Here is a 16,118-nt window from a genome sequence, read left to right on the forward strand (position 1 = left end):
ATACTTACAACGACTGAAACTCTGCTACTGCTAATATCCTTCAACTACTACCACTAACAGTAGTGATAATAATAAGATTACTAAGATGTTATAAGAAAATCATTTGATACATTTTAATGTCAATCTGTTTCCACCGTTGTGAAGCAAAACACATGGATGTATGATAGGAACAACAGATATTCGTCTAAACCGATACATCAGCACTTTTCCCCCCACTGAATTCCACCTCCTACTTGGCAACTGGCGGCACTTCTGTTTCGTTTCCCCTTTCCAACGGTGCTTACGAACGAAAAGGAATGCAGAAGAGCTGCGTGGAAATCGGAGTTTCTACGTTGAGTGGAAATTTTAGTGACGTAGTCTTCCGGTAAGTCTTTCTGTTCGCCACTCCCTCCGGTCGTCAGCTCTAAGAGAATTGAAAGAATAATACGATATACGCATGACATAAAAACGGCAGAAAATTACAGTCAAATTATCGAGACGATTATTAAGATACAAGTTAATTAGCATATAAATGTATTTCTCTGACAATCTCTTTGGATGTCTTCATTATTCTTACAACTGTTGTTAGTGGCAGTAGCTGGCAGTGGTACTGTAGCTTATATATATATATATATAAGCATGAATTATGCCTTCTCAGACCACAGGACGTTAATGGAGTTTTACTGATTTTTGTGCCACTCAGTTCTTAGAAGAGAGCAGTATAGTATCAGCAAAGAACACAGTTTAGTTCAGTTACTTTATTAAGGCATAATGTTTTATAAAAGCCTCAAGCAACTGAGCAGAAGTACCATTACATGATGCCAACAACCTGTTCTCAGCTGCAAAAGTCCAGTATAGCTCTGATCAGTCTGTCCTCAGAATGGCACTAAACTTACTAGAGGCTATAATTTAAAACAGACAACACTAGGGACTGATGACAAGGTGAGGGAGAAAAGCAGTAATTCACTGCACAGCATGTTTCATTAAGTCTGAAAGTACCTTTTGACATCTGTAAAAACATTGGGTTACACAACACTGGCAAGATGTGAATGATCTAATGACCTGTAGTGATCAGCTCAACTGCTAAGTCATCAATGGCCGCCCTTTTGAAATTCCTATAGTATCTGAAATTTGTTACAAAACAAAAGACGCTATATTCATCTTTGTGTTTGTTTGTTTTTGTTTTTCAATTAGGTTGTGGTTCTTTACTTACTCCCATTCTTAGTGAGGAATGTAACATAGCTGGCTCATAAACCAAGTAGGGTCTGATTGAACACAAATGTTATCACACATAGCCAGGGGAAATTAGGAAAAATATGGTCTTCAGCTCTGAGTAGAACAAACACCTCTCTATAACTGTGTTAAAAGAAATGCACACAATTGTAGATCCACTCAACCAAATGCATGAATTTATAACCACACTGAACATTGCTGAGATTTTGATTTTTTATGAATTAATAATATCAGTGTATTAGAGCATGCACTTAAAGGCCACTGATTTTCTGTTTTTAGATAACTTTGTTTTTAGTATTATTATTGAACATTGGTGAATATTGAAGTTGGATAGCATGAGTTTTGAGTAAGAGGTCAAAAGCATGAAAATGATCAACTTTGTGTGAAACAAAATATAATAACAAAAAGAAGGAGTAGAAAAACAATATGTTTCATAACATCAGTCAGAAATTACACCATTTTTGTGGGTTTTTTTGTTTTTTTAGAAATGCAGCATTTTGAACAAATATAATAAAGTTTTAAGTAAACAAATTAATGCTTAAGTGGAAAATCTACATTGGTAGCTTTGAATGGATCAACTAAGCATATCTCACCATATTTGGTATGGTTTTACTGGAGTAAGGTCGGTAAAGGACTGAATAATATTGCAGCTACTACCACAGCTATGTCACTGCACTGTTACTACGACTATGTTAGCAGTAGCAGCAGTAGTAGTAATTATCAAATTAAAACACAAGCTATAATAGTTACAGAATCCTGTCGAAAAAAAATGTGAGACCATTAGACCAAAAGAAAGTACTTATTACCAATACTAATACTAGTACCAATTATCAAGCAGAATAATGAGCCACCAACAAACAGAACATAATATTTAGTTAATTTTAGCTAGTGTGTGTGTGTATGTGTGTGTGTGTGTGTGTGTGTGTGTGTGTGTGTGTGTTTTGTATTATTGAAATAAATCTTAGGTTAAAGTGCAAGAGTTAATCTTTTAAATACTTTTAATATAAAAATGTCAAATATCTGTATGCTTTGGATTAAATCGAACTAGTTAAAGGTGTCTCTACATATCTGTCTATGTAATGAGGAAAGTGGATGTGACCTTAAAATGAGGCACTCTGAATGTCTTGATTGCATTTTATCGTATTTCCGTTCGCATTCACTGAGGAAAGCAGTCAGTGGAAAGGTCTACAGCTAGCCTGACAGCCATGGATGAGATTCCATAACACTCTCATGCTAATCTAAAGATATGGGTCTATAAAACAGGAAAGAGCAGACCTCAGCCTTCTTACCTGGGCCCTGTTTCTGATCTGGGTTGTTATGGAGTTTTTTTTGGAGTTATGGAGTCACAGACTGTACTTGACCCAAAATGATTTTCTCACCTCTTGGAGAAACAGCCATCCACTCCCTGCTGTTTTTCCCTCCACAACAGTACTGCTCAACCCTGGTACAGGAGTGACATAGCACGTCTAATGTTCTTCCGTTGCAGACAGACATCAAGCCACCCGCTCGAACTACTCTGTCTTGATCTTGATTTTCTTTATCTTGTCTTGATCCTGATCTCATTTAACCTTCCTCCCCATTGGGAGTTTAAAGAAAGCTGGAAAACCTGCAGCACTCTAGGAGTACGGTGCCGATCTATAAAAATGGAAGAGGTCCCTTAGGCTGGTGTTACAATTTCAGCTGGTATTTTTGGTTGGACAGATGATGGATGCCTAGCAGAATCTAACCAAATATTTTCACTTGCCAGTTTTCTGTTAAATTTAAATGTGTTACCTGAATAGCTGTTGACCGATATGTTACTAGCTGGTGCTGATGGCTATTGAAAGGCGATTGCCAAAATAAAATTACACACACTCCCATGTCACTGCATTCATAATAAAGATTACAGTTTCTGAGTACTACAAATGACTATTCATTAACTTGCCTAACAGGCACTGTTGTAAAGAACAAAGTGCATGTTATCCATTCATTCTGCTGAATTTTAGCAAAAAATACCCTGCAGAAGGCCATGGTCTAATATATGGATACAAAAAAAAAAAAAACCACAGCAGACTCTCACCTAGGATCTGAAACCAAAACCTTCAGGCCACGATCTCAGTTCCCAAACTGTTCTCAACACGTCTGTTACTGTGTATAGTAAAAAAAAAAAAAACAGGTGGTAATTTAAGTAGTGCATGTGACTTGTCTATATGACATTATGTTCCACCTTTACTCCTATTTTCAATCAGAATACCAGTTGAAAGTGAAATTGTGCTACAAAAGAATTCCACATCTGATAAACTTCACACCAGTGTCTAGAATTGATGGTTGTGATGGGTTTCATTCCCATCTTTGTGGAAATGAAGGCTTTATTCACGTACAGTTGCCCATGTTGTGGTAACTGTTAAACAAGAGATGAACAGTTAACATTTATTATTCAGTTTCTGTGCATGTTATTAAACTACAAAGGGGTCTATAACAAATAAGTAATGAGTAAGAAATAATAAACAATTATTCATTAGATTGCCCACTATTTTGTGCTGGTAATTATCTTAACAGGCAAAACTTGACAAAGACAATTAGAGGAAATAACTTTATTTATATTGTTTTATACCATGCATTTCCTCCAACGGCTCATTCAATGAATAAATGCTTTGTAACAGATAAAATAACCAGGATACTTTCCGGAATCCTTTGGTTTACATAACAGCTAGTAAGCACTATGTGTTGCACTGAATGCCAAATTTCAATGAAAGAGCTTGTTTAAAAGTAGACATATAAGATTACTATTGAAAATGGGTATTATGTAATACTGTCAGTGTAGATTACAAATGAATCTTGATCCGGAGTTGTGAACTGGAGAAACCTGGTTTAGTCCATGATCATGATGGAAAATAAGGGGTTTTCCCCAGAACAGCTCTCTCTCTGTGAGCTATTATGTCTGAGTCCAAAACAATTTCCATACCGATGAGATATGAGATAAGAAAGTCCAATAATGCCATGTACATTCCCTGTGGGTCATACACCATATTGCTATTTTTTTTTGTTGATGTTTGTCAACATCATAGAAAATATGATGTATATGCTCCACATTGTTTTCCCAAAGATCACAATTGTGAACAAACGTATACATACCTTAGACATATCAAAGTGTAAATGGTGTAAAATATAAATTGTGAAATCTTAAGAGTAAAAACATGTATCAAAATGCATCTGGCTATGCTTGTAAGGGCAAATAAAATGTGAATGCTCTCTGAGGGTTCCCATACATTTGATTCAACTGGAATGGTATTGTGTTGGAGATTATATGTACACTGGCAATTTGATTACCCATTTTTCAGATAGTTGCCTTGGACTATGACTAGATTTCCCTGAAATATGCAAATCAATGTATCCATACTTATTGAAATGTGATCAAGTATGGTTTTCAGTTGAAGCCAGAAACTTCCTGGAAGAGGTTATAAGGTTTAAATGTTTTCTGCGTGATTGACAGATCTTGAATTAGGAACAAAACGGTTGGCTTGAAATGAATGTGGGATGTAGGACAAACACGTTGAGCACAAGAATTAACTTCCCTTTTGCGGCTCTATTTAAAAACGATAACATTTCACTTTGCTCATACAGGAGGCATACTGTAGGTGACTGGTGGATGTGTCATTGTGTGACACTGTTGGAAAACAGGAAGTGATTCATCAGAGGTGATAAAGATAAACAAATAAGGATCTCAGTAAGAGGCAAATGATAACAACAAAGCCACAGCCTGGGCAAGCCCCACAGGAAGAAGCATAACAACACACAGCAGCAAAACCCTCCATCGAAACTAGGATTGAAACTTAATGAAACACAGATGGCAAAAATCACAATGTAACATGCACTTTATCCACTTCAAAGTCTTTATAAAATGAAATGAAGTTCAGACAGTGTTCAACAGTGTTATTATTATTATTCACAATTGTAAAGTCTATCTCAGTGATCTTTAAACTTAGTAAATAAACAAGGCGAATCTGATGCTTTGCCCGTGAGTCATTTTAACTGGGATTGTACAACTCAAATCTCTCCACCGAGGTGATCATTTACCTCCGTCCTGAGTGAGGAAATGTAACTGGAATGCCAATAATTCAATCCATCTCAACCATGTTTGCAGATTCTGATATGTTCAGATTGTTGAGCCGGGGGAGTTTTTTCATGCTGACTTACAAACATATCATTGTCTCTAGGGTGGCAGTCTAGCATAGGGGTAAGGTTGCCGGTTCAATTCTCCGCTGGGGCACTGCTGTTGTCCTCTTGGGCAAGGTACTTAACCCAGAATTACCTCAGTAAACACCCAGCTATATAAATGGGTAACATGGAAAAATCGTAACCCATGTAAGTCGCTCTGGACAAGAGCTTCTGCTAAATGCCAATAATGTAAATATAAGTATCCATATGAGACAATTATGATGTTAGGCCAGGCAGTAGGGAAAGGACATTGATAGGTAGATAGGTATAGTGGGGAAGATAGAATAGCATCTATTTTAAAATACCATAATAATAGTGGTTCTTGTCTACCAAGACAATCTATCCATCTCCCATGATCACTGGTTATCCCACAAATACACTTTGTATATTGGATAAGCCATAAAAAATGAAACATTTGTACAATAATTGTTGCTTTTTGTCTTTGAGTAGCAAAACATAAAACGTGAAATAAACCCAGTCCATCTATCCATGACCTTAAAGTTGGTCTGTTATGTTTTCTGGAATATTTACAATCCTCTAAACTTTATAGCACTTTCTGGCAATACCATGTTAGAAATGTTTTTGCCCTGAACACAAAGGAGCTATTCTTACCAGAGAAATCACAGTTTTGACCACCAGTCCTAAATCAAGTGCTAGGAAATAGATCTAACTTAACAGATTTCATTCATTCCAAATGTATAAAAACTCAACGGATTCTAAGTAAAATCTCAAGCTCATTTGACTATAATGAATAGTCTATTCTCAATTGGTCCAAATTCTCTCTGAAAATCTGCAAACAATGCATACTTTTCTTTGCATCAAAACTTGTTCACCTTGTGCTTCTCCATTACTTTGTATTATCATTGTTTTGACCAGTCTCCTAATGGCTCCAATTAAACAAAAAAATCACATTCCTCACTGGATACACTGGAAATCCATACAGAGAGGAATCAGTGACTGAACTTCAAAACAGTGTTTCATCTCCTCAGAAGAAGTCTGCTTAAATGAATATTAGAAACAACTGCAGGTCTGTCTGGGAATTTTTCCATTTATTTCCTGATCATCATGCCTTCTCCAACCACCCTTCTTTGTGAAAGCTTGTCCTCTTTGTGTAACAAGCTCTATTGTGTCGTTGTCATGACTTCTACTTGAACTACGCTTTTTAAAAGACACTTGCACATGGATGTGAATGCACCCATGTTTTCATTATTTTTACATGGTAAATATAAATACATACATGGTTAATAAACCACTTGGCTTTTCATTAAAAATAGCACAACAGCCATCTTCTATCATTTTAATGGCAATGCCATAAATGATCACTGATTCCCGTGGTGAAAGAAAAACAGGCAACGTTTTGGTTTAACCTTCATTGTGTCAGTGGCATTTACTGCGCACTTGTCTTTACAAGCTGAGGGAAAAAAGAGCTTGTTGCTTTGCATGAGAAACGGTTGTTTTATTCCTCCACAGAAGGATAAGTTTTGCTCTGCTAACTGTGCAGATCGGCGTGAAGATGATGGCACAATAGCTGGCATTAAAGGACATCCTCGGTGGCACATCTCTTTTGATCAGACGCCAGTACTCAGCCACCCACCATCTCTAATAAGAAGTGACGTCCCTGCCCCCACCATGTTCAAGTCATCTTGTACCCTCCCTCAAAAAAAAAAAAAAAAAGTCGTTCCTGCCCTGGCTTGTCAGAACAAAGGCAAAAGTTAAAACAAGCCAGGGCAATGTTATGTGGGGCAAAGAGTGGCCCTTCTGACGAGAAGTGATGCACTCATTCATTATCGGTTATTGTGTAAGAGCAGTGTAGTATTTCCATGGCGATAGTGTACACACAAAACGGACTCATGCACACAACATAATATGTTGTCTGCGCTGCAATACCCCTGCTATGAGACAAGAAACATTGTATGCTGCCCTCTTCTGGAACACAAAAAGACTACTTAACCATTGCCAACCCTTATGACATATTTTGAAGCCCTGACCTGCACATAAAAACATTAAAAAGATTTCATTCATTTTATTAATAACTGATTTATGGTATAAATAATAACTGATTCAAGGTATAAAACAGTGTATACAGTGTACACACGCAAGTGGCTTAGGACTTCAGCTCCTGTAATGTTAAATTTGAATAGAGTATAAAATAACATGGTTTTAAAAAATGTAACCCGCAAAGCAGTGTGATTTGTGATCTAAATAAATAATGAGGATAATATGATATTTTCACCAGAAAATACAAGCAAGCCTCAAGATACATTTTCAGTGGAAAAAAAAATGACCAGTTCAAAAAACTGGATAAAACTGCAATTGTGGCTCTTAAAAAAGACTATGTACATAAAAATCTTTTTTTTTTCTTTAAAAAGCTTTCTTGTGTTGTTTGTTCTCGACTTAGGCTACGTCAAATTGAAGTCATGTCATGCGAATGTTTGTAACTTTAGATCCATCTACCACCAGGCTACAGGTTTACCCCACCCATTGCCGCATCACAGTAGTGGTGGATTTCAGACAGAGACTATATAGATGTACAGATATAGTGTCCCCTGGTGGTTAGGAGGAGTGATTTTTGTTTTCTTAAAGCAATAAAAGGACTCTCAATGGAAAAGGCAGCTTTTTGAATTTCTCCGTTCACTCCGTAATCAAAAGCTCTGACTGACAGCAAGGCCAGCTTTGATCATTGACTAGACAGGGAGGCCCTGGTTCTGGGCTTACAAGACATGGTTCGGAATGCTTAAATGCACATGGAAGTGTTTGAGGGAAATCATAAAACATATTAAATTTCGTATTTAAATTTAAATGGATGGAATGTGCCACAGCTTGGGTTGTATTCAGTAGATTCAACATTTTCAAATGTGAGAACCATTTCACCATGAATGAGACATTCACCGACAGCTTTTTGCATAATTGCGTCATTAAAATTAATGACAGATAATTGATTTACAGATCATGTTAAGTCAAGGAATCACATATTTTTCTAATATCCTTAAAGGGAGCGAGTGTCATAATACATTTCTACCAAAATAAAGGAGCCAGCAATGGCATAAATGACTTATAAAAGAGCTATATCAGGGACACTGGCCACAGTCAAATTTTGATTGTATTTTGCACAAATCATTTGAAGGTTAAAGTCACACCGAGGTGCTACTTCTGCATTAAGGGCAACAGCAACTGCAACTAAAATTGTTTATAGGATCTTATTCTTTATCCCTGAACCCTACCTCCCATGAGCAATAGTGTATCAACTACATACTCTTCAGCAGAGGCCTGTATAGACTGTACAACTATTTGCAAAGCTAACTTTTTGTAAATGCACCCAAGATGATTCTAAATTTGTAAGAACATGCAGCCCTAAACTGGCACCTGAGATTTTTCAGTTAATTAATACATGAAATGAATCTATTGTTTCTGTTCCCGGGTGGTAGTTTTCAGAATCTCTCCCAAGAGACAGACTTTCACAGTATCACTGGTCTTACTCTACAATTTTTAACACTATTATTTATCCTCATCATAAAACTACCTTTGTCAAATTCTTTTTGTAAAAACAAGGATAGAGCACAGTGCACACATTCTCCATTTCAATCACTATGATTTCAAGCCTGTTCTTGACTTTTTCATCACTTTCTGTATTTCTCCTTGGAATATATATGGATTATACAGTTTAAAGACACTTTGTCCCATTGCAGAATGGTATAATTTATCTTCTGAAAAGAGAACATTTTCTCCCATTCACAGTCAGCTTCTGGACAGGAATAAACAAAACATTTCACCTCAGTGTTGAATGCAGTTCAAATCCAGGATGAATTTTTCACCATCTCCAACTTTTGAAAAAACAGTCCAGATTCAAGACTATGACTGTATTAAGTGTTGCCAAATTCCTGCCACATTTTGCAATGGGAAAATACAGGGGATAAAAAAATAATGAAAACATATAAAAAACATATGAATATTTATTAATTAACAAGGATCACTCCACTGTTTGCCTTCAGAACAGCTTCAATCCTTTTTGAAATGGTGTTAAAGAAGTGTCCGTCTATCCCTGTCAGTGAGGTCTGAACTGCAACTATTGTTCTGCTTTCTTCATGTAATTTTTCTTGTCTAGCATATGCCATTATGATTTTTGACATTGTTTCCCTTTACACTTTAAATAATTTTGCTGTTTCAGTGACAGACCCACTTACAATTTGTAAACCAACTATTTCACCTCTTTGAAAATCTGTTAGATGTCTTCCGTTGCTTTAGAAACTCACATACTGAAGTGTTGATTTCTATAAACATGTTCCATAGCATAAGCATATTGGTAATTGGTATTTGCAATAATATGAAATCCATGTATAGACGCATTTTTTTATTGCAATTTAATTACTTCAGAATATGAGTCCTTTATTATTTGGTGTTATCCAAATAAACAGTCAGCTGTACCTATTTTGTCATCCTTATTTTTCTGCTGTTTACTTTTTCTGTCAGATGTAGGAAGTATTGCTGTCTGAAAAAGTGATAAATAATGGATAATATTATTTTCCATTATCCATTACATCCATTATTTTCCCAAACCAAAACAGTGGGCAACAGTGCAACAGCGGGCCTTCTGAATGTGGCCAGAAGATGGCGATATCCGCTGTGTAAACAAGCCTACTTCATTGGTTGACCACTTCAGTTAATAGTCTAGTGATCAGACTGTCTGTATTATCAATGATATTATGATTGTGCATCTCTGTTTGTTGGAAGATTACATTTGGTGGTGATAATGTTTTGCTAAAAAGCCTATATTTCAAGGGTAGCTTCTCTGTCTGTCGTCAGGCAGTCCAAATGTTTGAAGTCTAATGAAGGGTTAACAAATGACAGATTAAAAGCAAAGCCAGCATGTATGTACATACTTTTGAATATCAATTTAATTAGCCATAACTTTGTGATTACATGCAGTTATACTGAGTATGAGTTTGAGCTGGCCAGTGAATTTACTTGCGCAATTTAATTGTTTAATTGTTAATATTTCATCAATGTTCTGTATATCATCCATCTGTCTGCTAATAACAATTCTATAAAAGGGTTTTGACAAATGTGAAGGATGAACATTATGTTTGCACACAAATTATTTAGTATAGTACTCACCAGATTCCAAAAATGAATCAGTTTTCATTGTTTGTTAACAACCCTACTAGAGAAGAAATATTTTAACATTGCATGAAAATAATGCATATTAATGAAACTGAAAAAAAAGAAAATTAACCTTGGATCTCAGGTGCTACAATTTCAGACCCAATGAAGGCCGGCATATACAACTCTGTAGATGCGAAAGCGGGAGGCACAAGTGCTCCAGTCATTGCCTTAATGCCAAAAGTGGTGCTTTCTCGGTCTAAGTGGAAAAAAAACGGTTTGAAAGGTTCCTATGAAATCGAAAAGGCAAAGATAAATGAAGGCGAGCAAATCACCTTGAATTAAGGGGTGTGGTAGTAATTATTAGTGATTGAGTTTCATTCATGTGTTTCATTAATGAGAGCCCTCACAATCGGCACTCTGTTCTGCTGTGCCAATCCCTAGCACTTGGGTTTATTTTATCATCTTAAATCTAACAGTTAATACCTGTATATTTCCAGCATAATATTGTCTCTGGCATAGAATGCTAGAAAACGTACCCCCGCAAAAATAAACCAATGCATCCGTACAGGCAAGTAAAGCGAGGGCCATGTGCTGCGTGCAAGTACCAGTGACGGGGGAAGGGAGGACATTAAGTGGGGAACACTCTGACCAGAGAGGATTCTGGGAAGGTGCCCAGAACAGTGTGGTGCTGCCTTTTCACCTGCAAAAAAAAAATGCAAGGCCATGAAGTACATGCATTTTTTTTCCGTTTCCATGAAGGACACTGCCATCATGATGAAGGTAAACTTCCCTGCCATGAATGATGTGATTTTTTTTTTTTGGTCAAAATTTCACTTGCAAATGATAGAACAATTGGGGAAAGTCAAAATGCACATACGTTTATATGACTGAATCAGGAAGATGATGTGGATATATGTAAAACTTTTTTTGACCATAACTAAGAAACTGTGCTGTTTGCTACAGGGGCTGGGAAAAGAATCTGACAGTAATGGTTGCAGTAGTAAGGTATTGGCCCAGCCAATGAGTGAAGGGTACAGGAAGGAGTTGAATACAGACCATTTGTCGCTAAGAAGAATGTTTGGAAGTTTGTATACAAAGCCTTTTCATTTATTATCAGAATCACCACCTGCTGTCCTATTCTCAGCTGCCCATATGTTGTAATACGGTGTTTATTAGGAACCAGTTTAGACTGCCACACAAGTGGAACGGACAAAACCAACAAACAGATTCTGGAACGCTAGGGGGCTCCCTCTCAAACTGGCAGACACGACCCAGCGGAGGAAAAGGAAAAACATTTCCATCCAAAATCTGAGCTGAATGGGGCCTGACCACTCAAAGCCCCAGGCACGAAAAGCAAACACCTGCAACTCAGGTGGAAAAGCATGGCCCGGGCATAGACGTCTCTTTCTTCGGGCTGCCGGTGCTCTGAGCACATGGCCCGCGTGGCGGAGGGAGGTTTTAAAAAGCCGCACTCATTATCTGCACGGGGGTGTGCAGCCGAGCTGAGGTGCAATCAGGTCAGGGTCTGGACTCCAGCCAAAGGCCTTTAGGCATAATGTATGTCCGCTCAGGGTAACTAAACAAATCCAGGCGAAAAAGAGAAGGAAAAAAAATGTTTTGAGTTGAAATTTTCCAGGGAAGGACGTTGAGTCGTCCTGTGCAGAGCAATTAAGTTTTCAATGAAAAAGAAAAATGAAAAAGGCTTAACCAGACCTTCATAAGGTCAAAACCTTATAAACATGAAGGTGTGCTGTGTCTTATTACCGTTATAATTTTCATGCTTGTCGTTATTCATCCTGATTTTATTATGATTATAATCATATCAATATTACTCTTATATAATATAAATCTTATAAAGGGTAATTCTCAAGGACTCTGAGGACCCCTGGTTGCATTGGTTCAGGTTGAACTGCACCAAGAACAAGACTATACTGTAATACTGAAACTACTTTTTTTCCAGACCATTACATATTCTCAAAAATGGAGCAAAAATATGCTCATTTTTAATGACCGGAGAGTCACAGTGATTAAGTGTTTGTGATCTCCGTAAGTACCTCATTAAGGATAACTTGGGTGAAAGGAGTAATTTGATCCGTTATTATCAATTGGCTATGGGTAACCTATGACAGGTGATTCTGTCCTGTATGCTGTAGAATTTGTCCTCAGTGCAGACTCCCAAATCTAAGGATGATGTCTGCTCTGATCATTATGGCTACATGTGGCAGCTGTTTCGCAGGTATAGTGTGAATGTTGACGTCTGTTCTTCTCACAGCCCTCCCTCACCAACAGGGCACCTGACTTGGGCATCGCCCTTCCAGCAGCGCCTGCCAGGCCACTAATGCGGTAGAACCAAGCAGTGTACGTCTTTGACCTAAGAGCACCATGACCTAATGTCTGCTGGGAGTTCCAATGTCGTCCTGGTCTGTTTTCATTCCTCCACCATGAAGATCACCTCATGTTCCACTTGTATGTGCTGCTCACGCAACCATTTCATTTGTGTTGACAAAATATTTTCTCTCTCTCTCTCTCTCTCTCTCTCTCTCTTTCTTTCTTTTACAGAAAAGTATTTTGGAAAGCAGATTCTTCTGAGCCCTATAAAGACGTTCTGCCAAATTATTTTAGTATTCATTATTGGCTCTGCTGTAAAACTCTGTGTCATAGCTCTGTCCAAGAGAGAACTGTTGCACAGCCTTCCGCTAATAAACTAAAGTAGACCAGCTATTATACTGTTGGCATCTGAGGCAGGTAATTTATACCGTTTGGAACATGAACGTTTTTGTAAAAGGAGCCTAAATTTCTTACAGGAAGAGATAGTCTTGAAATTATCCTAAAGGGGGCACTGCTGCATACGTTTCCAACAGTGGTTGAGCTCTGTTCTTGAAAAAGAATAGCTTTTCTTCACATCTTCAATACAATAAAAGTTATGCAATATACAACAATACTAAAGCAAGAGTCAGAATATTAGTGCCAGCAAGATTGGAGGCCACCAGACTTGTGTCCCTATAGTTTCGGGTTCACATCTGCAGTTGTTACATCGCAGGTAGAAGATACTGTACCTATGCATATCTGGCTGCATTTGAGGTATGATGAGGGGAAAAAAATGGACAACTGTGTCTTTTCAGAAAATAAGTGGTGAAACAATGTAAAAATAGACAACAATGACTGGAATCCCTCTGGCTCTTGGAAATGAACAGTTGTGAAATTCTGAAGCTGAAATGAGGTTTAGTTGATGTCACACTGTAATGCAATCGCACTCTGACACCCATGACCAACTCAAAGGAGCTGGGGACAGTGAGGATAACAATCGCTTCAAATAAAAACTACTGCAGAAACAGGATTATATTTCTCCTCACAGCATGTGGTACTCTATATCTCACTCAGCCATGTTTATAATAAAACTTTTTTTTCCAGTGGTTTCTGAATGTCATTGTGTCTCCACAGCATTCGCCTCCGCTGCTAGCTGCACAAGGTTACTATTACTGTAGCATGTTTAACGCCGAAAGTAAGCACAAACGTACAGTCACACAAAAGAAATGTTCTCGCCGTTGCACGCCAGCAGGGCACAAGGTAAACCGCAAGCTGAAACAGATTTCCTCTTGGGTTTTTAAAACATCCTGAGAGGAGAACACGTCCAGGACAGTGGGCCGTGGAATCTGCTGTGTTCACCTTTTTCAGCGTGGCACCCAAGCAGCACGGTTTGCATCCTTCCATGGATGGAATGCTTTGTGTCCATGTGTCTCTGTTTCCTGAACTTTTTTTTTTTTCAGGCATACTCGATTTACTAAACAGACCAACCAGAACCTCTAAACAAGTACCTGCGCAAGCGTGTCTGCCCATCACGCTAATCAGCATGGGATAAATACGAGACATTCTGTTGACTCTGCAACATTAAGCTTTCTTTAATATACGGCAAATTAAGGCGCCCTCAGATAATGGAATGCTTTGTGTCCATGTGTTTCTGTTTCTGGAACCTCACCTGGTTTTTAGACATACTCGATTTAGTAAACAGATCAACCAGAACTTCTAAACAAGCATATGCAGAATCACGCCCACCCATTGTGCTAATCAGCACGAGATAAATATGAGACATAGTGTTGACTCTCCAACATCAAGCTTTTTTTTTTTTGATATCTGACACATTGCAACGCTTTCAGATAAGGGGAGAAAGAGAGAAATTATGAAATCCTTTGGAGAAAAGATAGATTCCAGCGATGTATTATTGAACCCAAGACCAAGAACTGAACTATCAGTGCTAGTTGATTTAAAAACATACAACCCAATAATGTACGTGTTAATAAAATGACATATTGTGATACAGATATACTATTAATGTTGTGTCAGATATAGTTTTGTACTCAGGTAGTTTTTAACCTTTTGCTATAATCTCTTATTTAACAGCTGGAAATGACAAAAACTAAAGTTAACAAGTTGCTCTAGAACATCACCTTTGCTCATTTAATATTTTCATTGACCAACAACCAACTGCCTTCTGACACTGCTCATATGACTTAAATACTCCGAACCAGACCTATTTTTATATAAACAATGTCCAAAGAACATTCATTTTTAACACAACCTGTTGTGGCATTCAGTAAAATACAGTATCTGGGGCACTGTCTTGCCAATACATTCATTTCAAATACATGCATGTGGAGTCAAAACATTCTTACCAACAATAAGAGATTTTTCACCTTCTTTTCACACCACGGGAGACACGAAACACTGCCAACACTTAAGAGTGATTTCTGGCACAGGCAATTCATTCTTTTTGCAGCACACTCTTATATTTATGACGCAAGTTAAAGACAGAGACTTAATGACGTTATAAATTTATGTTGCAGCCTTTTCCTTTGAGAACAAACCTAATACAGGATGTAGAATAAAGGAGAGCCATGGAGTGAATAGCCTTAATCAGGACTGGCCAACATACAGTATGTGCAACAGCAGATCCCTCAGACTCTGGCCTTGGGCATTGGGAGTTGGGCAGGGTTTCATGCACTTTAACTTTTCTTAAAGTTTTTATTATTATTTACATTAAGGTGAATTATGGAATGACGTTAATTTGACATATTGGCCTAAAAGATGTAAATTATTACATTGGATTAATTGCAATATGTTCAGCGGTATGCAGGAGGGGGAGACAAGCAGACCCCTAGGTAGTATGGGGTAGGGGTCTGCTTGGGGGTTTTGGCTGTTTTTCTCAAATGAGAACAGCAACAGTACTCAGCTGTTGTAAATATGAGAATATGAATGGAGTCATTTAGCGTTCTTTTCACCTTGATAGCCTGATGGGTTGTTGATAGTACAGCAAACATTCTGGAACGTCTTTAGTTGTGCCCGGGGTAAAGCAGCCAGGAGATGTAGCAATAATCCCCGCCCCCCCCCCCCCCCGTGGTTATGGTTTTGGTGTTTATTATAAGATAATAGCCATGCACAATTATAACTGCAAATTTTCATATTTTTAGCTCCTCCATAACAAACCTCTCAAAAAAGTTTCAGCTTTTGCAGAATTTACAAAATGTGAATATTTTAAAAATCACTCTTTCACAGTCTTTCACAGACACAAACATGAATTTAATTAACTGATAATAATGAAGCACACCAACACA

Source organism: Megalops cyprinoides, chromosome 6, assembly GCF_013368585.1.
Source record: "Megalops cyprinoides isolate fMegCyp1 chromosome 6, fMegCyp1.pri, whole genome shotgun sequence".
In the NCBI taxonomy this organism is placed as follows: domain Eukaryota; kingdom Metazoa; phylum Chordata; class Actinopteri; order Elopiformes; family Megalopidae; genus Megalops; species Megalops cyprinoides.